Genomic DNA, 23,582 nt, shown 5'->3' with positions numbered 1-23,582 from the left:
TTTACACTGTAGCAAATACAAAAGAAGCAATCTTAAGTAAATTATGTGTGATACCTTTTCTGTTTGCTTTTCTTTGGTATGTTGTTAGGAAACGGGCCAATTTCAGGAATGTAGCTTTTAATTTTCACTAGTACGGTGGGTAAACTGATAGCCTTTGCAAAAATATGGAGTAATGTTCTGGGGACAAGACCAGACCACACTGATTGACACACAAAGAAATTGTCTCCTTAGAAAACATAAACCCTTAGAACTGCAGAACTGCGAGGGATTTAAAAAAAATGGCTCAGTCTAGCCCTGCACTGAGGCAGGATCGAATACTCCCAGACCACCCTGGCACATGCACATCCTAACTTCTCAAAAACTTCCCGTGAAGGAAGCTCCTCTGGCTCCCCAGGTGGTCTGTTCTGGTGTCTCACCGTTATAATGCAACATAACCTAACAGATATTCAGAACATGGCTGTGTTATGTTTATAGTGGGGACAAATTTGCACTGCCATGACAACGTAAAGAATTGCTAAAGTGTTTCACATTAGGTTTAACTTAAACTTTAGGACCTTTTTATATTGGTGCAGCAATAAGAAGGGCCCACTAATATAAGTGAAAGCAAGACTCTCAGTTTCTGATGATATTTCTGTGGCTGTAGACTAGGAAAACTCCCTAGGACAATGATGGTATTGGCTGCATAAAGAAAAGTAGATCATATACTTCATCTCTTCTCTGATAGTGTTGTACAGTGCCAAAATTTGAATTGTCTGGAAGCAATAAAAAGAGCTGCATTGATAACAAGAGGGGGTGCAAGATTCTGAAACCATCTGTCACGTATTTTAACACGTATACAATAGACTTTTGATGTAATTTAATAGTTTTTTCCCATGCTTTGTGTATTCCATCTTTCTCAGTTTAACATCGAAGGAGAGCTTGCAGATACACCTATGTCACCGCCTTGTGTGGTACATCCCATGTCCAGGTGAAGCTGTACAAGATACCCCACAAGGTAAGCCTGCAACTCCCATCATCTGCATTTCTGCCTACTCTCTCAAAAAGAGCAAAACTCTGCAGGAGACAACAGACTGCATTCCTTCTCTTTTTTGCTGAAAATAGTAGAGCTCTTTTCCATTTCTTTCCCTGCTTGAAATCACCTGTTGATCTCCAGACAGCTCCAGGCCTGCATCTCACACATTTGCAGAGCAGCCCTGCAGCTTCCCCTCCTCCATGACCCCATATGCTGGAAGCAGCTGGTCGGTCTGATCTGTGATCTATTAACCAGCTGCACTTGGCACACAGAGTTATGGAGGAGAGGAGAGAGGCTGCAGGTGAGGGTGTGCCTCTGAGCATAGCCCCAAGCTGAAAGAAAGGCACGCTTTTCAGCTGCAGCACAATACTGGGTGGCCTCTGCTTGCACATGACTTGCATGCAGGGTCTCACCCAACACAGCAGCAAAAGCTGAGGGGCCTGAAAATCTGTTTTGTTGCATGACGTGCCATGATCGACAGGAAAGTATCTGGTCTTCTTCTAGAATGCCTATTTTTAAGGATGTTTTCTCACTCTGTGAATTGAATATACTAGTTTTGCAATCTGCTACAGGCCCCACCCTGCCTAACCCTGGCTAGTTAACCTGTAACAGATTGCAAAACTGGTTTGAGTCACACAGTGAAGAAAGAGACATAAAGTAGGTTTTTAAGAGTTTAACTCTCCTCCTCACCAATAACATAAGCCATCAGTTGTTAATAGTGGTGCCATAGAAGGAGCACAACGTGTGTCATCCAGTCATTCCTTTGCCACACTGTAATAGCTCCTTTCGTAGTTTTGGAGACTAAAAACTATGCAGGCAGGAGTAAAAGTCCCTTCCCAGTGCTGCAGCCTGGATGCCTAATTCATATTCTGTATGTAGGATTCACATATATGCCATGAAGAGCTCTGACATAACTGAGCAACCATAGTTCAGCTGATATGCATTGCCTTGCTAAGCCACTGTAACTGGCTTGTGTGTCTGAGCCAATGCTGGAATGAAATGTAGGTAAATATCTCACCCCCTTCAAACCTGGGCAGCAGAACAAACCCATGTCTCAAACAAACAGTTTTTACTTAACTGTTTTCCACTGGCCTGAATTCATGAGACACCTACAGGTTAGACAACAGTCACCTAGAGAAAAGAAAACAGAACAAAAAGGTATGGACAATGTTTTATACATGTAGGATGTTAATATTGATGTTACTAAATCAACTTGATCCCATGCAAGTTTATTTTCCCCATTGTTTTGCTATAATGCATGGTCAGAAGGAGCATGCGTGCCTAGCCTACTGATATAAAATGTAAAGTCAATGAACGGTCCTTCTGAGCAGGTGGCCCTTCCAACCGGCTTTAGAATTCACATTCCCTCTGGCCCATTTTCAACCTTTAATTCTTTTATTGCAAAAGGGAACAGAGTGAGCAGGAGTTATAATGCAGAGATACCTTGATGGCTAATTCCAGTCCAGATGCAGCCAACAAGTAAATTTTGCCCAGGCTACACCAAGGCCACGGACATGATGAAGCCCACCTACCCCTTTGAGAAGGTATACTGGAGGCCATGCTCCTGGTCTCATGGAAAGGAGACATTATATGTCATTTCAGTTCCCAGTTTGGAGGGCTACATCCACTAAGGGCTTGTCCAGAAAAACTGGAACAGATCCACTGCTTTCTTCTGCAAGGAGCACAGTAAAATGCAATTAATAGCTCTGAAGGAGAACCTACTGCTCTGCAGCAGATCTGCCTCCTGCTAGACAGTGCTTTCTCTATGGGGCTTGGAGGAGTGTATTTATCTCAGTCAGAGAAGGACATTAAACTCAAGTTCCTTCAGTCCTGAGGGGACCGAAGCTTATCCACTTTACTACCAGGGAAGGACAGTGAATGGCAATGTCCCCTTCTTCCTTTCATTGCTGTAAAGCATGGAGGCCAGCCGCAAGTTGGAAAAGCAAGAGCAGAGACACCCACCCTCAGCAGAGGCAGCTAGGGTCTGAATTGCAAGACAAGAACACCTCCTGTTATGCCAAACAAGGTGTCTTCATGCTGACAGAGGGCAGACCTCTAACTGCTTTGCTAAGGATTTCCCTTTTAGCTAGTTCTAGGTACCTCTAACTTACCTCTTGTGAATCTTATTCTCAGGCACCTGGCTTTTCCCATGCATTGTCCATTGCATCTGACATGAAGCAAACCCATAAAGCATGAATTGCAACACTGAATGCTGGGGAGATTTATCCTTAAGAGCATCAGGGCTGGGGTCACCTCTGCCAGTATGGGGAAAGCATTTTAAAAAGGAAGGAAGGAAAAGACAATATCATAAACAAAAGTTCTTGCACTGTGGGTTTTTTCGTTCAGGTAATTTCTTGTGTGAATGGTATGACCCAAATGAGCAGAGGGTTCACAGAGCCTATTTGTGTTGAGGGACTGGCAGGTGATGGCATACTAGCAGAGTTCAGCCATGTACCACTACTCTTTGCTAGTACGGACAAGATTACATGAAGAAACACTGCCCAAGGAAGGGGTTACAGGCTTCTAATTTTGTCTAACTACTACCCAGTGTTTCTTCTTTACTTGCCTTCGGCAGTTAGAAGTGACTCAAAAGCCTTCACCTGCCTATAACTATGTATGTAAGGCCATTATTATTAATAAATCAAACTGCTTCCCTTTGTATGTGCTTGGAAGGAGTTTAACATTGCTGAATGCTGTACTGCAGCTAAGAATGCAGCCGTTCTGAATTTTGGTTCTTTCCAACAGTTACTGATGTCAGTTCTGAAATACCTGTATTTTACAAGCCATTTAATTGCTTACTTTAAAAATTCACCAATGCTCAGCTGGGGCCTGATTTTCAGTGAACCTCAGTTCTGTACCCACAAGGAATTTAGATGACTCTGTGACCTCATATTAAGTGAATAAATTAAAAAGATTACTTTTTAAAACTATTGATTGTACCTGACAGACATTTGGGATACAATATCTTAAGGCATAAAAGTTGTACTCATTTGTTTTTAGAACATTTTGGAAGTTGACTTGTGGACAAGTTGGGAGCTTGGCTCTTCAGCTATACCAGAGACCAAAAAGCTGCAAGAACTAACAGAGCTGGGGAGAGGATTTTTATATGTAAATATGAAACAAAAAAGAACTACTGGAGGGCAGCGTGGTAGATGTGTTTGCATGAAGAAAGTGTGATGTGCTAGAGGTGTAAAGAACAGTTAAAAAATCGGATGATACTGAGTTCTGCTGTTACCTTAGCTACTGTGAGCATTGCTTTGACTTCCCATAACAATTTCCAGTTGGTAAAAAGGAAGTACTAATACTTAGGGCACAGGGGTGGTGTGAGGATCAACTGCTTAGTGTTTATAAAGTGCTTTGAAAATGATAAATGTTATATAAATCTGGAAATGCTGACAGACATCATCCATCTGGGACTGATTGTGAAAAATAACAAATTAACTAATTTCTTCAGGATCTAGAGGGTAAAAGAAGCACATAAAACATACAAAGCTGTGCAGGTGGTAGAGTAACTGCACTTGTGAGGTCACCTAAGATGAAATCATACGTGAAATGAGGTCAGGATTCTCTATGTTTATGATAAGCATTTGTCCATTACATCATCTCATTGTTTGACACACTTCTACCCAACTATTTAATGAATATTTACAGGACCTGTGATTCACAGTTCCTCATGTGTCCCACTTACCTGTGACACCCACTGTGGGCAGAGTGCTTTGCCCTGTGTGGCACACAGCCCTGAGCCATGAACACTTACCGACTAGTGTGACTTGCGGTTGTCCCTGTCTTCCTTCTGCCAAAACCTGTTCATTAAGACTGTACAGCTATTCCCCCACCTTTGGGAGGCATTGTTCTTCCAGCAGGATACCTGTTTGAGGTGGTTCTCCATTTCCATGGACCACTTCAAACACTGGCAATGTGTCCTGACTGGCTCTCTACGGGATGTAACACATCATGAGCATATGAGCAGAAAAGCCAGAACAAAGAGAGCATTTGCAATCAGGATTAAGCTTCACAGCAGCCAGTCCATCTACTGGAGCCTGCAAAGCTGTAAAACTCTGAATTTTAAGAGCATTAAACAGTTGTTTTAATTTCAAGGAAATAACACTGTCAGTTCAGTTACTGTTTGTCATTACTGGAACACGGCAGAGAAAAAGCAGTGAGAGAAAAGACAGTTCAATATTAAAATTAAAGGTGGGGATCCTATTCTGATAGAGCACTGGCTAGCTTCAGTGGCTCCTACATCTTCAGATGACTTTTCTTTTTCCTGTTTCCAAAACTGTCTTCCTAAATACAGGCTAGATGAAAAGTATTTGTGGTTCCCCCTGGGAAGGATGAGGAAAGGTCGGGATTTACATGGTGATATTTACTACTACAAATTCTGTAATGGCCATTCCAGAAACTTGATTCAGTAGTTCTTATCCCCATGAACTGAGTCCATCTAACTACATACCCATACACCATTATGATTTCCCAGCAGCTTTAGGTGATTTTTCCTTCTTTCATTGCCCAACCAACTGCAAACTACTCTTTGTAATTTTCCTACCGAAAAGCCATGTAAGCCTGGCCTTCAAGGGTTAGTTGCAGTAAGGAATGCATTACGTCTCTTTAGATTTCCTTTTATACTCATTTGAACATCCAAATGCTCAAGTTTAACAGGAATAGCAATATATTCTTCTAAGAGTCCCTTTCCTTCACCTCTCCTCTCCTGCTTCCCCCCTTCAAAAGCAGAAAGGCTGAATCCTGCTAGGTTTGAATCGCCTCAGAAATAGTGCTGTGCTCTCTCAGCTCCCCTGTTCTGTCCTGAACAAACCCTGAGCTTTGCAGGTGGCTATATTGTACCAGAAGAATATGCGCTGAGAAAATAATGAGGCAAGAGGAAATCAGGTACTTTTGCCGGTCTCATTATGCAGATGACATAGAAGAGAGCGTGACAAGAAGACGTATCTCTTCTGACTTTTCCCTTTCTTAGCAACATCACCTTAACACCTCTGCAGAGATCAGACTTTCTCACTTTGGTTTTCTCCCAGTTTTATTTACCATGTGCTATTCTACCTGCATTATGAATGGAGAAATGGAAAAATCAGTGTAAAATAAGGGTAACTCTATTCTAGTTGGGCCTTCAGTGTGCAATCTGTCCTGCCTGCCTTGGTCATGTGTTGGGTATCCCTTCCACTTCAGATGACGTTTGGTTTTGTATTTATCAGGACTTCCAATGATACTTTGGACTCTGTATGGATAAGGAGTGTTAACAATTCTTCCTTGTCTGGGACAGTTTGTTTTCACTTTAGACACTGTCACTCATGGTTCATTGGTTTTGGTAGCCTGGCAAATCCTTCCTTACCACGTGGCTTTCCAGGGATTAGGTGAAGCAGCAGCCAGGGGAGCCGATGTATGCTGCCCTTGGTGTGACAGGGGAAGCGGCCTTTGCACTCCTGACCTGGGGCTGAGAAGCCTCAGCAGGAAACACAGCTCAGCTTTTTGCCAGCGGCTTCATGTCACCAGAGTGCCTGCTTAGGCACGAAGTTGTTTATAAACAGATAGGTCCAAATGCTGCACTGATCTACACCTTTTGCAGTCTCAGCAAAATCGATTGTGAAAGTGGAATTTGTCTTATTGCAGAAGGAGTCGTTATCTCTGGTGAAGCTGCCTGGCACTTTCTCTGGTGAAACATCTTCCATTTTTTGTGTTAAGATGGTATAACGACTCCTGTGTTTGCTGCTGCTTTTTGAAATTCGGTTGGTTAATGACTTTACCATCCCACAACATGCTTCTTTCTTTCCATGCAAATGGTGTGGGCAGACGCCCAGGCCGGGCCTAGCAGGGAGCCGGGTCTGTGGGACCCACTGGCTTTGTGGTGGTGGCAAGGTGGCCACGGGCTGATTTGGAAGCAGCAGTGTCACAGGGGACAAAGGCAAGGCCTGCCCACGGAAGGACACACTGCAGCCTCCAAGGCAGAGGCAGGCGGTAGAGAGCCAGCCAGGCTGCCACAGGGATGTGCTAGGATAAACTGACACTAGGAATGGTGTTTGTGTGTCCTTCTCGGTGCCTGGAAAATGCCTACTTAGAAATAATTCACTTTGGAAAGAGGAAAGTCTGGCCCCTGCCTCTCCCTGTATAAGTCACCTGTGGAGTCATTTTGGTGAGATAAATGAATGCTTGTGAATGACCTCGTACAACAGATCTCACAGCAGATGGTGCTTTTAAGTGCTTTGAAATATTCCTTGGATGTAGGTTTTGAGCATCATCCAGAGGAAGCCTGTACCAGTACTTAGGTGGTTAAGATAAACAGTAAGGTGTCTTTTATTATTATTGTTGTTGCTATTTTTATTGCTATTACTATTACTATTATTATTCAGGTGTCTAGATAAGTATTGAGGTTTCCCCGAATAGGTACCCACCTAAAAACCATTGAAGTCAAAAGAAATTAGGCACTTAGGTACCAAAGAGGATTAAAAATACCTACATCTAACTTCAAGCATCTAAATACCATTACAAATCTGGGCCAAAGTGAAGAGAGGGGACAAAATATGCCATTTGCATATTAAGCAGGCTGAGAAGTGCTCAGAAAGCTGAAATTTTGATGAATCACAGAAAAGAGATTCTTTAGAAATTTGAATAGGATTTTTTTCTCCCTTTTCCCCCAGCAGAAAATAATGGTAACACAACAAAATTTGTAGTGCAAAATATTTTTAAAAGCCCAGCCACCCAAGTGGTTTTCACAGTAATTTGTTTCAATCAGTGGTGCTAAGAATTATTGCTATCAGTAGAAGGAATAGGCTGCTGTGCTTATATTGTTTGCTTTAAAGCAGGACAAGAGCCACACCATTTTGATGTTAGTGATTTCATCAATGGGAGAAATACACAGCCCTGGACTCTGGTCGTGTAATTTTAAAAAGCTCTCAGTTCACCTTTAGAAATAAGCAACCAGAATTGTCTGAAATTATATATTTCCACTCTGTACTATTTTAACTCAGTTGGGCTCTGAGGCCGTGGTTCATGTCCTGGCTTCCTCTCGACTCAATTATTGTAATTCATTATTAAACTGTTACTTGTTTTCATTTTTTACACTGTCTGCTGCTTTACAAAGCTCAGCAGCTAGATTTATAATATGGAGAGCTCTGTTCCATTACATTACAGCTTCCCTGTAGTATTTTTGTTGGCATGTTCAACAACACATTGATTTGGGTATTTAATTCTTTGCACACTATAGATAAACCCTAATCTACATACTGCTTTTAAGCATTTCCTGAGATTAGCGGTTTTCCTAATCTGAACTGCAATCCAAATACAAAGTTTTAAAATTTTTTCAGTGCTTGTAACCAAAATGCTGTATCCAAGCATTGTTGAGCTTTGAGGTTCATTCTAAGCCCAAAATGGGCTCTGGATCTAGAATTTGCAAAGTCCATCTTGTTTTCGTCTGCCAGTACTCTCTGGGCAGACTAGAGTTTACTTATTCCTAGAGTAAACTAGGAATTCTGTTAACCCTGTATCTTTGGGTACCATTTCATCTCTGGGAGACTTAAAAGTATCATCTGTCTTTGGGTGGCTGGCATGAAACATGTAAGTTACGTGCTTTGTACTTGGCACAGCTAATGTCAAAGAGGAAGAGAACTACAACTCTTGTTAGGCTCCCTAATGCCCCCTGCTATCAGTGGTCTCATTAATGAAGACAAAAGTGGTTCCTGCATGTAAACCACAATCCAGCCTCCATTTTATCTTTAAGTATGGTCACACTCGCCTCTGCCTCAGTCTCAATAGGACTTGCACTCAAAATAATATTTTGCTGACAAATGCAAGACTTGATAGTACTACAGATCTTTAGTCTCTAATTGTATATTCTTTTGCCTGTTCTTTCTGCCCTTCCTTACCTTCCTCCTTTCATGGTTAAGCTGACTCCCTTTCCTCACTGCCATCTCCTGTTCCTACTGCTTCCTGGTTTTCTTCTCATAAACTACAGTTTCCCTTCCTCTCCCAGCTGGGTTCCCTTCAGCTGTTCTTTCTGCCCCATTGATTCCTTTTCTTCTGCAGGTTTCCCTTTCTCCATCTTTATCCCCCCTTTTTAACTTCCTTTTCATTCTTTCTGCCTTCCTTCTATAGTCACGAATATTTATCTTCCTCACTTTCCCTTCTCTCCTCTTTTCTGTGTCTCTTCACTTTCCCCAGTCTCTCTCCCTGAAGTCTTTTTATTCATGTCTGTCTCTTGAATCTCTGTCTTTCTCTTTCTTAATATATTTTCCCTTATTCCTCACTTGTATGTCTCCTTTCTAGCTGAGATAAGCATTTGTCCCCAGGAAACGCCCCTGTCTGGGCTTGTCCCAATGTCCCTTTGTTTTCTTCAGCTTTTGTAATTCTCAGCGCACCTGTGTGCCTGAAGAAGCCATTCATCAATAAACAGAGGGCAGGCAGTTCATCAGAGCAAGTTCTCTGTGCATGAATGTGACTCCAGTGTACCTTCCTTCTTCATCCACAGGGCCTCCAAAGAAGCCTACCCTCTCATGAAGGCAGCCGCTGGACTAACAGGCTGGATGATACTGATGATGTCTTTCCTCATCCCAACCTTCTGTCAAAACGCACAGACCTCTCTCCCCCCAGTACACCATTTTTTTCTGTCAGAAATTCATTGGGATTCCAGGTATGTATTTTTTGAAGTGACTGCCAATATGGTATGGTAGACATGGCATGCCACGGCATGAGATGACATGATGACATGACGTCATGACGACCTACAGGATGTATAGGCCAAGAGGCAAGAGATCAATATTTGACAGAGTTTCCCTACCTCAGTTTTCAGTGGCTATTGGTTTTATCTGGAGCTTCACGGCCTGTGAAGAACACTAATGTAAAAAGTTTCAGAACCTGAGAAATAATCAGAATTTTGTGAGCTGTCCCTGCTGCTAGAAGTTAACAGCAAAATGCGCAGGCATTGGGTAAATTTAATTACTCTTCTTGAAAGGGTTCTGAATGGCGAAAGAGCTACTGAACTCTCCGTCTGCAGATATGGGCAAACAGCTACAACCTGGTTTAAGTTTGATTCGTGTTCCTCCACAACCATGGGTGTAAAAACAAACCCTTTTTTTTCTTTTCCACTAGGAGAGCACAATCCTGCAATTTTTTCATCACTTTCATTTGTGAGAGCTGCTGAAGGTAAGAAGTTTTCAAACTTTATTTATCCATTTTCCAAAAATTTGCTATTCTTCCTCCATGCGTACAGAGCTATGATACCTTTTGGGCCCTGCACAGGCATAGAAATTAAGAGTCAGTATTCTCGGTACTTTCTCTGCAAGCCTTATGGAAAAAAAAAATCACACTCATTTAAAGGTATTTCACATTTCTGTGCATGCAGTGAACATAGTGGAGTGAGTTTAAGTCTAGTGACTAAAAAATCTGTGGTATAGGTGTTAAGGGGCAATGTTTTTTCTGATTTTCTGTTCAAGCTTTGGAAAAGAGTCGATAAGCTTCGTGTACACTCAAGAGACTATGGCTTTTGTATAGACATCTGCAAAGCGACTGGAATTTACAAATTGTGCAGGCACTTAGACACTTATTAGATAATATTACTAGAGCTATGTGGAAAGGAGGAGGGGAAGAGAAAAGAAATTCTGTGTGTGTGTGAGGGGGTTCCTTGCAGCCTACTTTGGGGAGGATGTTTTTCAGCCAGTGTGGAATGGTGTGGGGAAAAAATATCCTAAAATATGTTTATTTTTGCATTCTTCTAATCCTTTGACCAACACCTGCTCAAACTTTGGCTCCGTTTGATATTGTTACTTGTTGAACGCCTTTTCTGTAGAGTTGAGTTTTAGTAGATTTCAGTCAGTATAATTCATGTGATCAGTGGGAACATTGCATCTTCTGCTTGCACTGCCTGTCCCACACACTCTGTGCCTGGTCCACAAAGGCAAAAAACAGTCGCAGCCTCTGTATGAACTGCAACGTGAGCTTCAAGCGACTCATTTTCAAGGGGCTCCTGGGTCAGTCACAGGCTCAAGTGGTGGCTGTTGTCAGCAGGGCTGTCTTACAAGATTGGTACTGGGAAAGCACCAGGACCAGCATGTTTCTGGTATTCACAGAGAGACGTGCTCAGCACCTTTTCTTAATGTCGTACACAAGTAATATACGGGGCATTTATTGTGAATTCACCAGCATGTCATGAACGTACATGTGATGTGAGCATGTTAATGCTGTCTGATGACACCAACATGTGGCTCTGCTGAGGCTGTACTGTGATTTTCTTGATATCTCCAAAAGTGGTAGCCCTGCTGGGCAAACTTTCAAAGGTGGATAGAAATGTATGTTTGCACATCAGAATAGGCAATTTCTTTCGCAAACAGGCACCAAGGTGTCCAGTTATCCATTCTGCTTATGCAAATACAAGTTTTCACAAGCACAACAGCTGTGCCTGCCCTGCGATTATTTCCATAAGGTAGTGGATTGTTAACTGAAGGAGACATGCCTCATGATAACGCCTGGGGAGTGTGTCTGGGGGATGGGTTGCGCCAGTACAAGAAGGGTAAAGATAGTCTAGTGGCGCTTAGGCTCACAACTGGAGTGGTGCAAAACTTGCGTTGTGAAATCTGAAGCTGGGGCCAGTTTTGTGAGAAAGGTCGTGACCTGGATTCAGGGTGAAGACTGTGGAGCCCTGGGCCATGCTGTGTCCACGTTGGTTTGGGGTGTGATGCATACAAAGCCTTCCCGCCCCCCCCCTGTTCCGGGGCTCTGTTGGGGTGCTGCAGGCGGCCTTCCAGGCCCAGGCCTGCACTTCCTGGGGACTGGCAGGGGTTTGCTTGCACAGGGCTCTGTGGCGTGCCCAGGGCTTGGACGTGCGTGTGGGTAAGCTGGGCTTCCCGGGGGAGCCTCCCCATCCGCCAGGGTCCAGGGCCGAGCCAGCTCCTGTGGCCCATCGCAGACCTTCATTGCAGACCCCTGTTGCAACTCCATACTTTGCAACTCTGTTGCAAAGCGTTGCGCACCCTGTTGCAGACCCCCGTCGCAAGCCCTTTGCAAAGCACTGCGAACCCCGTTGCGGGACGCGGTTGCACCGCACCGCACGGCACCGGCCAGGCCCGGCGGGCGGCGCGGTGCCGCGGTCGCCCCTTCCCCTCGCCCCTCCGCTGGGCCCCCCCCCCCGCGGGCTCCCCTATGAGGTCAGCGCGGCGCGGAGGCCCCGCCCGCCGCCCCGCCCGCCCGCCCGCCCGCGGCCGCAGGGGGCGGCGGGCCGCGCTCCGCCCCGCGGCCGCCCCGCTCCCGCGTTCATTTCATTCCTCCCCTCATTCCGCGCATTCCTCGCATCGCTGGCGCCGCGCAGCCCGGCCGGGAGCCCGGCCCGCCCCGCCGCCGGCCGGGCAGCAACTCATCCTCCGAGGGCTCCGTCCGCCGGCCCGCGGCAACCTACCGCCGCGGTATAAATAGCCAAGCGGCGGATTAAAAATAGGCGCGGGGCCATAAATAGCCGGGGCGGCCCGGGGGCGGCGGGCGAAGTTTGCCGTCGGAGCGCGGCGCGCTGGCGGTGCGCGGAGGGGGGCCGCGGCGCGGAGGTAAGAGGGGGCCGCGGGCGCGCACGCCGCGCCGCCGGCGCTTTGTGCGGCGGGGCGGGAGGTCGGTCCCGGCCGGGGTCGGCCCGGGGGGCCGGCGCCCCCGCAGGTGCCGGGGCAGGCGGGAGAGGGGCCGCGGCGGGGGGGGAGAAGTTGTTTCCCGCGGAGTTTCTGCCGCTGCGGGGCCGCGGCCGGAGCTGCAACAGGCGGCTGCTGCCCGCCCCGCGCCGCGCCGCTCCGCTCCCCCTCGCCGCCGCTGCTCGCACTTAGTTGCCTGAGTCACCGCTCTGCAGCCGGGCGCGCACACACACGCGCGCACACACACACGCACGCACGCACACACACACACACTCGCGCACCGATCCTTGGCATTTTTCACATTTTTTTCCACGGGGAAGCAAGAAGTTAGGAGCAGCGCCGGGCTCGCCGCAGACGCTCGCAGCCCTCAGGAGCGATCCCCCGGCGGTGCGGGCTGCCGAGCGGCCCGGCCTGGCTCGGAGCTCTGCTCGGTCTGCTGCCCCGAGTTTCGCTTTCTTTCCCCCTTGTATTTTCCTCTAAAAGATGAAAGAAGGAATGTCCTTTTTCGCTGCTTCTTCTCCTTCTCCAGAGCTGCTGCTGGTTAATTGCACATTCAAGTGGAAAATTTTCGGGAGTCAGCAGAAACATTGTATCCAAAAAAGACAAAGTCGTAGTTACAACAACACCGAGGAGATTGTCCCTGGAAAACTTCCTTTCGGTAGGAACCATAGGGTTTTTTTATTTCTCGGTAACGTTTTGAAGAGATCTATTCTACAGATGTCCACAGTGCTGATGCGGAGGGCCGGTGGCAGCCTTTGTTCGCAGAAGGAGCGTTTTCAAAGGAAGTACACTTCCAAGGGGGAGGGAAAAAGTTATACAGTACGGCTTTTGTAGCAAAATTAAAACAAAGCGGCCCCCTCCAAACAGCTAAACAAAAACGACGAGGAGAAATAAAGCGAGGGGGGGAAAGAATACCTCTGTTTTTACCAAGTAAAAAAGTTCACGCTCCTGCCTCAGTTGAACATAATCCTAGTCGTGATTTTTCTCCTCTTGCAATCTGTTTTAAGTTGAATGGTGTTACAGTATAAAAATATTTATGAAACAATGAAATACCAGCCACCCATGTTTCTCAGGAGAGTTGTTAACTTATTAGAAACAAGTGCCTGCCTTTGATATGAAGAAATGAAAAGTGACCTCCAGAAGTGCTGGAAAGTTAGGGAGCAGTTCTGTTCTGCACCTTCTGAATGGAAATGGCTCCCAGTATTTTTTTTAACTGTTCGTTGTTGAACACCATCTGGGAAAGAAAGGCCAAGAAACATCAGATTGTACTGGCATCTTCTGAGGTAAAATAGTACATATAAGAAATGTAAGCTGAAATGGCAGAGCCTCAGGGAAAAAAAAAAGTACCTATACAGCTGTATTCCTCTCTAACAGAAGCATATTTGCTTTCCCTTAGTGCTGATAAAGTTTAGAAACGCAATATTGCCAGTTAGCGGTTTTACAGAGATAGCTAACCTGGACAATGGCAAAGTTTGGAGCTGTATGGATAAAATACTGTTTTCTCTAGCTGAATGTTCAGTTAGTATGCAGTACATCTGACATGGAAATCTCTGTGGGAATGCCTCTTAGGAAAATTCATGTAAATAACTAAGTGCTACCTGCAATTGAATATGAAAACAAAAATTATTATAATTACATTAGGACTTAATTTAAAATTATTGTAGGATTCTTCTTATAACCCTAGATTGGGAATGTGTGTCTGTAATGTATGATGTATTCTGTCTCTATAAATAGTTGGGGAATACCATTACAGGGATATTAGATTGTACTGATGGTAAGATGGTACTATCAAAAATGACACAGACCTGTATATTAAATTACTTCTGGGGGCGGGAGGGAAGCTTGCATGTTTGTTTGTATATGTGTGTGTGTAGATATATATAAATATACACATATGTGTACTTTATTTGGGAATAGAAGTACAGGAATTAATACAGTGAATGTTCTTAAAACACAAAATTGAAGGTTTTATACTCGGGTCACATTTTGAACTTGCAAGTTTTTAAAATCAGCTTTCTAAAATGATTTTCACTAAAGGTAAACTTTTTTGAGGGGCATTTATTTTTCACCTTCATGGTAAAATGTGTCTTTTCACGCTACACTCGTTTTTAATTAGGTCATAAGGTATTTTCTGTACCAGCAGGGATAATTCTGCATTTTGTCTGCTGCAGGTTTTTATCAGCTGACCAAGCAGAAATTTTGGATGCAAAGGATTTATTTCAATTTTTCTTCTTAGTAGTCTAGAAATACCTTTGGAAAGTACTTTGTCGCTGAACATGTTAGGTGTATTTTGAGCATCAATTTTACATATGCTGCTTTGGTGAAGTAAATATTATTAGCTTTTGCACCCAGGAGAGTGTAACAACAGCTCTTGAGATTCAAATTACGGTTTTATATTCTGTACAGTTTCTTAGTCAGTGCTAAGTGGGATGTACACGGGCAGTGAAGCAGAGGAAAAATTGTGATTTGACAGGAGTCTTAGTAAAGACAGCCTCTGCTTAAAGGAGTTTTAATTAAAACAGCTAAGAAAGAACAACAGAAACTTAATTATGAACTAGACCCGCCGTGATTTTCCAGCTGAGAAATGATAGCGTATTGTGATGTGTGGAGATGTGTAAGCATGTGTGTAACATGTTTGGTATAACTTGTAACTAGTGTTTTTTTTGTTGTTGTTGTTGCTGGACGGTGTAGTGGTTTTGGATATCGTTAAAGTGGTTTTTAGGCTTTGTTTGTCCATGCCTGAAAAAGTTAAGCTCAGTTAAGTTACATGCAGGGGAAAAAAAGATTTCTTCCTTCTTTCTTTCTAAGCTATCTTTGTAGATCGTATTGTAAGCAAACTTTCAAGATATAGTACAGGCAAAAGTGTAATAAAGACTTCTGGAGCTACAGAGAAATTCTGATGTCTTTCACTTAAAAAAAAGTGAAAGGTAAAAATATGTGATTGTGTATTACGATAGCTGTCAGTTTTCAATCTATAAACTAGGATGGTTACACTGTTGGAACAATTTCACTAGAAATAATCTGATTTTATTGGAAGGTGCCTAAGACTGTTTCCAAAACACGAAGATTTTGTGTACAGTTCTGAATGTGTGTGTTTGGGAGAAGGTTACCTTCAAACATTGTGTTTTGAACACGTAGTTTCTGACTGTATATGCACACGCATACATCACTCTTCTTATCTGGTATTTCTTCGTGACGTTAATATTAATGCTATATCTTTCCAGAGATGGTTTAAAAACTGTCTTTCTGAAGTGTTTCCGTTTATTTAAGAAGAAAAGGTTTGTTAGATCCAATCCTCACTCAGGTTAAAGTGACTGGGATGACTCATAGGAATAAACATTCGCTGGATCAAATACTAAGATATTTACAGCATATGCTTTATGTACATGGTTAGTATGATATTTGATGTCTAAAGAAGGATATGGGTGTTATTCTGTATCTTTGATTAAAAAGAATATCGGATTTGACACACATGCTTTTTCAGATTTTTGTATGGGGCTTATGTTCTGCTTTGCTTGTAATCTGTCTAAAATTTGCAGGCAAATTTCTGTTAAAAGTTGGTTGCTCATTCCATTTGTGCTTTTATTTATAGCATGTGTAAATATCAGGCGAGGGCTGACTTCTTCAAAATGTGGTCTAAATTCAGGTTAATTCCATTGACTTCATATGGCCTGTTGCTGTATTAGGTTGTCTGTAATGAGGGTGCAAACTGGCCCTTTAAACATGATTTTGAAATCCCTAGTTCATCAGAGGGACCTACTTTTGCATGAGAGAAATATTAGTTACTTATTTCTGGGATTTGAGATTTAATTGCTGTTTTGTCACCATGCTGCACTTTGCCATTAGCGCTTGCCTCAAGTAGGAATGTTTTATATTTCTAAACTACAGTAATTTACTATTAAAAAAAAAATTAAGTGAGTCTCAACAAAATTTTAGAACCTGCAAGAGGTAAATCATCTCCCTGAAAGAAACAGCTGTTAGAGGTTTTGTGGCAGTTTGTGCGAGTACGGTATAATTTAAATTGTATCCTGTGATATATGAACGGATTAATGGCATTATTTATTGTAAAGCCAACTGACTCTAAGCCACACTGAAGACACATTTTTAGAAGAAAAATCTCTGCAATAAATTCCCACTTTATGACCATATCTTGCTCTCTGTTCTTGCACAAAAGTCCTTTTGACTTTTGCAAGTGGAACAAGGATGGAATAATATTTCCTGGAATAATTTTGTGTTTGGTTTTAATGATTGCTCATTTCCAAAACATAAGAGAGTGAAAAGTTGCAGACTTTAATTCTTTGAGGCACCATCTTCAAATCTGCTCCTCAGATTTGTCGCATAAAATTCAGCTAGGAGTTTTCTAATTTAATACCCCGAACCTCTCTTGTTTATGTATGAAATCCCAATCCCACTGCAATCACTGCGAGTTTTATCTTGTTATTGGTCAAGCCAAAATTTCTCTCCATGTTGATGCAGATTCAGCAACTTTTATACTATATCAGGTTATTAAAGTTCCACCAGAATTATATTAATTTTAAAATACAGGGACTGAAGAAGTGGAGGGAAGAAGACAACGAGCCTGTGTCAAAATCTGTCTCCTACCAACTAATTTGAGATATTCTACACAGGAAGTCTATGAATGTCTCAAAGAGTAACCCGTCATGTGCTACATGCCCTTATTTGTTAGATGAATTTTTGTACGTACGTCAAGAACGCGATGAAAATCCGCAGAGTGTGTAAAGGCTTTATAGGCGCTTGCCTGGTTGGTGCAGGGCTGCAACCCCATTTCCTAGTCCCTCCAGCCCGTGTCTGGGTTCTTCAGAGGCAGCCCGTTTTAGTTTGGCTCCCGTCCAGTCGAAGGTATCACCTACAACTTTTTGTTCTTTGTCTTCTAGTCATTGTTTACTGGAACAACGTGATTATTCCCTCTGCATCCTGTTGTACCTTTCCAAATGGCCTTCTTAGATTTCTAGCTCTTATTAGCTCTTCACTAAACTTTTGAATCGGAGATAGACTGCATGGCAGCAGAAGCATATGAGCACAAAATACAAGTTTATTTGCTAGCAGGTCAGAAGGTAGAATGTGAAATCTCAGTGTGCTGGGAGGGGGAAGGGAAGTAAAGTTTAGGATTATGTGTAAAACTATTAAAATGCTATTGACTGGGAATCTAAAACAATGACGAGTGCTGTTGTTTTTACAGATACATGAACTGAAAACTGCTGCTAATGATGGGAAATGTTAATTATGTGAGAACATATTGAACTTATATTCTCTGGCATGAACTTTTTTAAATGCATCAACTGTGCTGCCTTTTATGCACACAGCTTTCTAATTATCATAATTCAGTACAGCTCTGGCTTTTGGAAAGAGTTCAAGTGCAATCTCAACTTAACATGAAAGGAGTTGTGTTTTTTTTGTTTTTTTTTTTTTTTTAACTGAGAATGTTCAAGAACAATTTGAAAAGATAATCTAAAAATGCTACATACTTAGCTGGGTATAAGTCAGAAAATAAATATGTTCCCATAACTGCCTATCAAAGCAGAACAGACTATTAGAACAGAAAGTTATCTGTTTTTCTCATTATGTCTTTCACACTCCTACAGAACGCAACTAACAGCACATTTTCATAATTGAATACCATAGACAGATCTACTACATATTGATTGACAGTAGTTTTTATTTTGTCAATTTTTGAAATGATTGAGTGGATTACTGTGTTGTTATTAAAAGGTATTTCCTGAAATAGTATGTAAATAACACAGATTTCATTTTCTTAAGTAAAGCAAGAAGACAACTTTCATGGTTTTTTTTAATATTAACCGACTGTGTTTCTGTAACGTATTAAAATCCCATTGTAAATCTTCCTTATCAGTCAGTGTTCACACCTGGTCTTTGTGGATCTTGAAGGGGTTGTAAATACCAGGCCTTTCTAAAGCTTTCAAAAGTGTTTTGTTTTGTTGTTTTTTTTTTTTTTAATGAGGGAAAAATAAATTTCATTTAACTTGCACATGAATTATCCTTTCACAGATTTTTGAATTTTTTTATGTGATCAAATTGTTGATTTCCACCCCCCCATTTTACCCAGCTTCTAGCTGAAAAAGAATCAGAATTTTTTTTCATACTTGTCTTTTCCTTTACTACAGTACATGCTACATTTCTAAAATGCAAAGAAAGCTCCAGTGAAACAAAATGACTTCATTTGAGCTGGCACTTAAGAGCAGAATTCACTTCCATAGTGCTGAAATAAAAGAAGCCAAGTGTTTTAAATAGCCACTCCCCTAGGCCAGAGTGTTTTTAGAAAAGCTCATTGTCTAGATTTGAGCTGTAGCAGTATGCCTGCCTCTGTTAAATCTCCTGATCCAGACAGCTCGATTTCTAAAGTTGACATCTGGTTTACTCTTTGTTCACCTGTTTAAAAAAAAATGCAAATAGGCGAGTGCGCCATTGCCCTAGAGCTCTGCAAAAAAAATAAAAATGCTGTTGACAGTTTGTCAAATAGTGCTTCCAGTCTAAGACTGCAGTAGCCTATTGTTATGCCAGCAACAGGCAACAGAAGTTGTGGCACCATATGGCTAGTATATGCTTCAGATAAGCTATCTGTTAATTTAGCTTATCAGTAGCGTTTTGATATGCTTCGTGTTTGAATCACCAACCAGTATGGCCTTGGGTATTTTTGGTGCCAAATTATTCCTTAACATTATAGACATCACAGTTATTCCCTTGGTGGAATCTCTCGCCATTCATTCACCTCATGGTGCTGTGAACAATGGTGCTTATTTTTGGAATTAGCTGGCATGTTTTTTTACATGGCTGTCTTTCTGTTGGGAGATTATAATTCGGGAATGACATTTCAGTTTTGAGGGGAGAAAATGTCAGAACAGACTTTGGAAGAAAAAGGTAAATTCATAGATGTTTAGTGGATTAAAGCCTCTGTTATGTGTATCTCAATTAAAAAATAGATAGTGTTTGGAGACATTACTTAATGAGGGAAAGGAAATTTTATTCATATTTAATCTACCACCATCATGCGTACACACTTTTTGTCCTAAAGCTGGTTTACAGTTTAAAATAAAAAGCAAAACTCTGTAAACAGTTACATTTTCCACATCCCTGATTTTACCTTTATTCTTTCAAAAAAATTAACCTTTAAAAACAGTTGTGTCCCTATATCTGCTGTCAGCTGATCTTTGAAGATTTTTATTTTTTTATTTCTGCTTTTTCCACAATCAACTGAAAGCCTTGTAGAAGACTTGAAGACTCAATGGAAGTTCCTTCATCTTCCCCCTACCCCCGCCTTTCTTTGGCTGTAATTATTTTGGTGCAGGAAAAGTCTCAAACCATAAATACAGTCTTCCATTCAATGCTGCAGTGATGTCCTTAGGGTTGGATCTGTCCGCCTTGCTCTCTGACCTTGCAGCACATTCCTCTGTGTCTTCTGCCTTACAGGCTCTGTTTCGCTGTTCCTTACAGGGCACTGCATCCGTCTCTGGTTGCCTAGACCCTCCTCCTTCTTCGAGTATGCACTTACTTGCTCTTGGGCAGCGCTTGATTAGGCTCTCCTTCCTTTGGATCATGGTGGCTTTTTGTTTCCCTCCTTTTGCTGTCCATCTTGCCAGGTCCTCCTTATCCTCTCTGTTCTGCTACTGCTCACGGAAGTGGTCTTGCTGTTGGGTCTCTTTGCCTATCCCAGACGCCGTGCTGCTTCCACTCCTTCTTTGCCCTAGCTATTGGAAAGAAAGGACCACTTGTGCTTGTACAATGTCTTTCATGTCCAGGATCCTTAATGACCCGTAAAAGGACCAGATTCTCTTTCAAAGAAATTTACAATCAACTTCTAAATCTGTTTGCTGACACCACTTTTTTAGTAATGAAAGGAGGTCAAACAGAAGAAAATTTTTTCCTCTCCCTTTCGAACAGAGTAATATGACAGTCTGGAACAGTGGCCATTCTGTAATGCCCCACTGAAGTCCACCCAGATGAACTGCATGGAAAAATGCAGGAGCTGACAAAGCACCTAGAGGCCAACCAGGTGGGCAGTGAAGTGAGAGGTGGTGCTCCCACCTCACTACTCTGCCCGAGTCAACATGGACACCTGCATAAAACGAGAAAGGTTTCCTGCTCTTGGCTTGGCATCTAAGGCTGCTAACAGAGGTGTTTAGTTTCTCTGCAGGGACATGAAATGCTAGCATCTGTCCACTTAATGCTGGTTTGGGGGTCACCTCAAATTTTAAATCTGTTTTAAATTCAGATTCAGAGTTCAGGTCCATGGTGTGACTCATGCAGTTGGATGATAACAGCATTTTTTGTATCCTGGCTCATTGCAGATTAGACCTGTGATCTCTCATTCTGGTGTGATTGTGGGGAAGGTAAGCAAAGAGGCTGGGAAAGGAGAGGTATTGAGACTTCCCGTTCTCTGTGAGGCACGTGTGCATCTTCCTTATTAGTAATTTCTAGGTGCTTAACTGTGAGAGGCAGTTTTCAGTCCACTAATGTATCTAGTTATGACCATAATGAGTATGGTTGTCTTTGGACTGATGGGGCTGTTAAAACATAACAAATCTATGTTTATTTAGTGCAATAAGACAATAAGATGCATCTTTCGTATGTTTGTGGGGTTGGTTTTTTGGTTGGTTGGTTGGTTTGTTTGTTTGTTTGTTTTTGGTTGAACTTCAGAGCCTGTGAAGTTTTAGTTGATTTGGTATCTGCTTGACTTGGCTTTACCAGTGTTTCATTGGTTCCAGTCATTGTTTTGTGATAGGAAATCCATAGCTCCAAATAATGTGCATTTTGCTCTTTAAATTGACTGTTATTTATGCTTAGTAATTTCTTGCTCTGCTTCTTGACATATTTACTATATGCTTACTGACCGGTTGTAGATAAGCAGTTGAAGGGGCACGCTTGAAATGCAATTTAAAAATATGCAGCTTCCTATATCAATTCACTTTAGCCTTAAGCATTAGTAATATTTTTTGTTGGTGAAACAATGATGCATAAATAACTTTATCTTCCAAAGTCTCTAAAAACAATACAAAGAAGTCCAAAGGGTAGTAGAATTATCATAGTTCTTGGTTGCTTGGAAAATTAACTAATATTCTGGCCTCTGAGATTTTGGAAACAAATTAAAGAACCCTTTTTTAGGTAGCAGGCTGCTTTTAATGGTTCTTCTGTATTAAGGAAAGTACAGTATTGTAGGTTATTTATTTCTGGGCATTCAGTACAGGGTGAAGAGCCTGCAATTCAGCTAGCAATGCCTCTGTGCCCTGAGGTAAACTCTATTTCACAAAGGGAATTTTGATTATGGTCTACTGCTCTGTAGCATAGTGGAGGCTTCAAGAGGCAAGTGGTAAATGCTACCAAAGAAAAGCTGGATTGGAGCCACTGACGTCATCTAAGTAAATCTGCTGTAGGACTATAGCCATAAAATGACTGCCAGCCACTGAGCGCACTTTGGCCTTTTCTTGTCAACTGTTTTAACTGCTGTTTTTTTTTTTTTTTTTTCTCCAAGCAACATGCATTTTGTTTTCTTTTTTTTGTGCTAGTTGTGCACATGGTGAAATATAGAAATGCCAACATCCCCCTCCATCCCTGCAACACTGTATGTAGCGTGTGAGTAGCTGCCGCTTGCAGTTCAAAAATTAAAAAGTAAACCGGTACTTTTCCATACATGAGCCTAGCAGAATTAAGCTTCCATCACAAGCTATTTTTTAGGTGCAAGAGCCTGGCAGTTCAAGTTACAGCATACTGATGAGATTTGTGTTGTGGGCAAAAAGCATTTTGATGCGCTGGAGGGCATGCTTCCCTCTGGAAGAACTAAACGCGTAAAAATGGCTGGTTTTGAATTCTGAATTAGCACAAAATGCGTGTGTTTGTGAGCACTTGAGATCCAGTGTTAGTCATTGCTTTAAGATTGACCTCCGCAGCTCCGGTCACTCCTGGAACAAAACTTTCCTGTTGTTTCAAACACCCAAATGTATTGTTACCAGCTGATCTTTTGATGATGCTTTCTATACACAGCTAAAGAAACCATGTGCATTAACAACAGTAGCTCTAGGATTCATTGATTAATATGTAGCAGTAGATGTATGCATACCTAAGGGTATATCTAAAAATGCAATTGATATCCCATCTGTCCTCTGCTTGAATTTCAGCTGTATCAGGATTGCAACAAAAGTACTCGGGTTTTTGACAGTGGATTTTGAATTCATTGTCAACATTCTCTTGAAATGAATTTCCAGGAAGTTTAACATACTATTTTTTTAAAACAGACTGCACTGTAAAACACATTTATAATTATTAGGCAGTGTGTCTCATGACAATATTTGTTTACTTGATTTATGTACTTTTTTTTTACTTTAAAATAAAAATTAAGCATAACTGTTTTTGAAGTTTGAGTCTTATGATCAGAAATATATTAAAACCAGTATCTTATCCATGAATCATTAGATGAGTCAGTTCCTGAAACCACTACAAGCCTCACAGTTCTTGGCTACGACTGAAAGCAGGAAATCCAGGCTTCAATAACTTCCTTTCCCAGTACTGGCTATAGCAGTGTTAGTGGTTAGTATATGCTGCTTTTGTAAGCAATAGGAAGATGTATGTCTGAGGAACAAAGGCACTCAAGTCAATTTGCTGAAACTGTTTATAATTTGTGGTCTTGATTTGAATGTCAGGATATATTGGCATATACTACATTCTGTGCTGCAGTACATTTTCCAACAGAGATATTCAGAATATGAAATAGAGGGAACACATTATGGCACAATTCTCGGACAAAACCCATCTAATCAGTTTATCAGAAAATGGGAAGATATTTTAGTGATATCACCCAACTGCTGAAGAGTAATGGGAATGAGAACTGAACACATAGGAGTAAATTTAAAATGTTTATTTAGCAGTTACTTTGTTTTATGCTTGTGCAACAAACTATTTTTATTCTGTTTCAGTGCTCCAAAAGGGCTTGA

At 42.0% G+C, this 23,582-nt stretch overlaps 1 protein-coding gene across 4 annotated transcripts in view; it reads left to right on the top strand.

Moving 5' to 3' along the window:
• The first annotated feature begins 12,234 nt into the window (after window positions 1-12,234).
• Window positions 12,235-23,582, top strand: part of TEAD1 (TEA domain transcription factor 1) — a 163,607-nt gene continuing 152,259 nt past the window's right edge. For 2 of the 4 annotated variants that reach the window (XM_087744618.1, XM_087744628.1), the window contains exons 1-2: window positions 12,236-12,546; window positions 13,151-13,279. The gene's annotated coding sequence lies outside the window, so the exon portion shown is untranslated. Of the gene's footprint in view, window positions 12,547-13,150; window positions 13,280-23,582 lie in introns of all 4 variants that reach the window. The other 2 variants (XM_087744652.1, XM_087744636.1) reach the window with 2 other exon arrangements.

The sequence above is a fragment of the Nipponia nippon genome, unplaced genomic scaffold (assembly GCF_047370975.1).
Source record: "Nipponia nippon isolate SJK-2023a ecotype South Korea unplaced genomic scaffold, ASM4737097v1 scaffold_10, whole genome shotgun sequence".
In the NCBI taxonomy this organism is placed as follows: Eukaryota; Metazoa; Chordata; class Aves; order Pelecaniformes; family Threskiornithidae; genus Nipponia; species Nipponia nippon.
Note: the sequence above shows the minus strand (reverse complement) of the source record. Positions and strands in the feature narration are given on the sequence as shown.